The sequence below is a fragment of the Triticum aestivum genome, chromosome 1A (assembly GCF_018294505.1).
Source record: "Triticum aestivum cultivar Chinese Spring chromosome 1A, IWGSC CS RefSeq v2.1, whole genome shotgun sequence".
Classification (NCBI taxonomy): domain Eukaryota; kingdom Viridiplantae; phylum Streptophyta; class Magnoliopsida; order Poales; family Poaceae; genus Triticum; species Triticum aestivum.
In genome coordinates, this window is record NC_057794.1 from 366975507 (window position 1) to 366979664 (window position 4158).

At 49.4% G+C, this 4158-nt stretch overlaps 1 pseudogene; it reads left to right on the forward strand.

Annotated features, from left to right (window-relative positions):
- Window positions 1-632: 632 nt before the first annotated feature.
- On the forward strand, window positions 633-3392 carry LOC123130527 (protein STRICTOSIDINE SYNTHASE-LIKE 5-like; annotated as a pseudogene).
- Window positions 3393-4158: the final 766 nt, after the last annotated feature.

The following is a 4158-nucleotide window of genomic DNA, read 5'->3' on the forward strand; positions in this document are numbered from 1 at the left end:
CGGGGCGGCCAGGTGGTGCGCGTCAGCGCCCGCCGGCCGCGGGTGGTGGAGACCGGCGGTTAGGGCAGGGCAGGCCGGCGGCGTCTAGAGGAAGAAGAGGGAGAGGTAGAAGATGAATAGTGCTTGATCTGTTTTCAATCGTTGGATGAAGATTTATCTGTTCTGGTTCAAAATGATGGATGAACTTTTATTTTAAGGTGACTAATAGTCAGTTCCTTTTTTACTTTTCCCGTAGTTGCTCTCTCTCTCTTGCTTTCCGAGTGTCATTTCTACGAGATCCCGTGATCAACAGTTCAACACGTACTTATTTTCATCAAAAGAAACCTGTCCACACATATCACTACGAAGTCATGACAAAAGCATGCCCACAAAGATCAAGCGAGCCCGAGTCTTGTTCGTCCGCTTCCCACGGAAACAATCACTTCCTGAAAAGCAAATGCTCTATCTATACTTCATCAGTTCCAAAATTTTTGTCTTAAATTATTTAAATACGGATGTATCTAAGATCTTAAAATTTTTGTTTTAGATTTATCTAGATACAAATATATCTATGACTTAATACATTCTTATCTAGAAAATTTAAAACAAGAATTTTGGAACGGTGAGAGTACATAAATACAGAAGCTTCCGCGCTGAAGGTACACACTCTCTATTCACGGAGGGGCCATCTCAGACACGTGCAAGGTCTGACTGCCTCGGCACGTCGTTCGTGCAGTGCGAGGTGTCCCTCCCAGGCTCCCACCTCCGCCATGGCGACCGGGCTAGGAGTCGCCGCGAAGGCCGTGCTGCTGGCGCTGGCGCCGGTGGTGATTTCCGTGGCGCTGTACAGCCCGGAGGACTTCTCTCCGGCGGCGCTGCCGCCCGAGCACAGCTTCGGCGCCGACGTGTCCGCGCCGCGGCACGACGCCCGCGTGCTGGCCACGAGCGAGCGGATCGGGGAGGGGCTGCTCCCGGGCCCCGAGGACCTGGCGTACGACGCCGCCGGCGGGTGGCTGTACACGGGGTGCGCCGACGGGTGGGTCCGCCGGGTGAGCGTGCCTGGCGGGGACGTGGAGGACTGGGCCTACACCGGCGGCCGGCCGCTCGGCGTCGTGCTCTCGGGTGGGTCCGCCGGGTGAGCCTTGCTTGTCGACTTTGTTTCTTTAATAGTTCTTCCTCGATCTCGAGACAAAAGTCGCCATTTTGCGGTAAAATTGACAAATTTGATCTATGGAAAAAATCAAATCACAGAATAAACTGTCCGTGAAACTATTTCACATGGCTGACCTTTTTGTGTGACGCCTGACACGAAGGCGTCACACTACATTGTGCAAGGCCTCATAGATAGGCGCTACACGCCTGGCCAGCATCGCACCCATGTAATCCGAAAATTACTAAGTCAGTGTGCAGCGCCTGAGAGCTAGGCGCCATACTATATAGTATAGCGCCTAGCTTTTAGGCGTTGCACTAGTGGTTGCTTCATTTTGTAGTGCAACCATTAGTGCAGCGCCTGAGAGCTAGGCGCCACACTATACAGTGCAGCGCCTAGCTCGTAGGCTCTGCACAATGACTTAGCAATTTTTAGGCAGTTTGGGGTGCAACGTTGGCCAGACGTGTAACACCTATCTGTGAGGCGTTGCACAATGTAGTGTGTCAGGCGTCACACAAAAAGGTCAACCGCGTGAAATAGTTTCACAAGCAGTTCATTTTGTGATTTGATTTCGTGCACAGGTCAAATTTGTCAAATTTGCCCCATTTTGCGGGCTTCCTCTCGTCGGATTGAGGTGCTTATAGCATGAACTATGTCTGTTGAGTTGTTAACAATCTTCAGAAATCAAAACCGTTTCCCACTTAAGTTTCACCAATCGAGAAGACAAAGGTAGATCAGTTGACTTTGGTAGCTAGCTAAAAAATCCTTGGCAAAAACTCGCTATGTTGAGATGATATTTCGCAAAATCTTGGCATAGAGAACATCGTTATCATCTACAGAGTACAGAATGGCCCACCAAATTGCACGAGGCAGCCAAGTCTTTCTGATTCTCTATTAGTACAAGTTGCATCGTGGTACAGCTCAACCCTAACATGACAAACGAGAAGCATCACATCAGTTGACTTCCATAATGAGGAAATTACTAGTTGGTTAACCAGTAACAGCGCTAATCAGCAGTCACAGTATCGGAAAATTACTGAAGGTCGTTGGATGGCCAATTGGCAGGGTTTGCTGAAGGTGAGGCCGGACAAGACGGTGGAGCTGCTGACGGACGCGGCGGAGGGCCTCAAGTTCGCCCTGACGGACGGCGTGGACATCGCCGCCGACGGCACCATCTACTTCACCGACGCCTCGTACAAGTACAGCCTCGCGCACCACTTTCTGGACGTGCTCGAGGCACGGCCCCACGGCCGGCTCATGAGCTTCGACCCCTCCACGCGCCGGACCTCCGTGCTCGCCCGCGACCTCTACTTCGCCAACGGCGTCGCCGTCGCGCCGGACCAAGACTCACTCATCTTCTGTGAGACAGTCATGTAAGCACTAAGCACTCGTCTGGTGTGCGTACATATATAGCTTGTATGCTGCGATCTGACCGGCTGACGCCATTGACTGCAGGAGGAGGTGCTCGCGGTACCACATCAGGGGGAACAAGGCAGGCACGGTGGAGAGCTTCATCGACAGCCTGCCGGGGCTCCCGGACAACATCCGATACGACGGCGAGCAGGGCCGGTACTGGATCGCGCTCTCGGCGGTACGCACAACTCAGAAATTTTTGCCGTATCACCGCGTATTTCTTGAAACATGCATTGTAAAATTAATCAAATCGCGTTGCCGGCGATGGGCACCTGCGTGCGTGCGTGCGTGCAGGGGAGGACGCTGCAGTTGGACGTGTTGATGTGGTCGCCATTGGTGCGGAAGCTCGTGTACATGGTGGAGAAGTACGTGATGGCGGTGCCGCAGGGCCTGAGGGACTCGGGGACGATGAGCGTGGCTCTAAACGGGGAGCCGGTAACCATGTACACTGACCCGGGGCTCGCGCTCGCCACCGGCTGGCTCAAGGTCGGGGGCTACCTCTACTACGGGTCGCTGGCAAGCTCCTACATCAGCAGGGTCGACCTCACCAAATCATCCATCCAAGCCTAGCTAGGACGGTCCGCTCACTCATCCTCTCTGGATTGAGTAATTGTTCGTTCTCATGGAATCATGATGAACTCGTGGTGCTTTTTTTTTTTGAAGGGGAGTTGTGCTTTTTTTCAGTACTATTCCCTCCGTCCCATAATATAAAAGCATTTAATGTCTAAAACATCCTTATATTATGAGACGGAGGGAGTAGATAATACCCCACATCTGTTGCAGAAATATTTTGCAACATATTTTAATAATATATGACTAGCACATATGCCCGTGCGTTGCAACGGGAGAGATAATTGATATGTCCGTCAAAATATTCATCACCACAGCCCAACAACATTCGAATGGTGCCACCCGCCCACGACAGAGAGCTGCACACTAAGGTCTAGCAGAAATTCATATAAGTTGTACATTTGGTATGGGTTTTCTATGACGATTCTAATCCTAAAGAGCCTAGTTTTCAAATGTTTTATACCAAGGCATTATTTGTAGGTTGAAGCCATGTTTGAAATCTGCATCAAATCGTGAAAAAATAACAATAAACTAGTTATTGTAAATGCGTTTTAGGCCATCTCTGCAAACACTTGAAGATTAATTAAAAGAAATGTTTGCGTATGAGGGAAACAAACCTAGTTTGTTGCATTCAACTCGACGCTTACGTAATGCCTCTCACCTTTCTAGTTGCATTATTTTTGTTGCACATCATGGTCGCACGCTCCGCAACAACACTTATATGTCTGCCCCTTTCACATCTCTCGATATCAATTCCTTTTTGTCATTTTATGTATGCCACGCCCTTGGTATTAGTACCAATTCCTTTATGTTATCCTCTCCTTCATATTTTTTTAATCTCCCGTTTTTTTATGTCCATTGATCACACCCTTTATTCTCTCGTATTTTTATTACATATGCCATTCGAAACCGGTATTTCATATTTAATTTAGCGCCACAACATCCCATGAAATATAAGCCACATGTAAGCCCACCTTTGTTTCCTTATTCTCGAGGTGTTTTTCTTTTTGGAGGACCAGTTTGCTTATTTTCCTGACAACTTATGC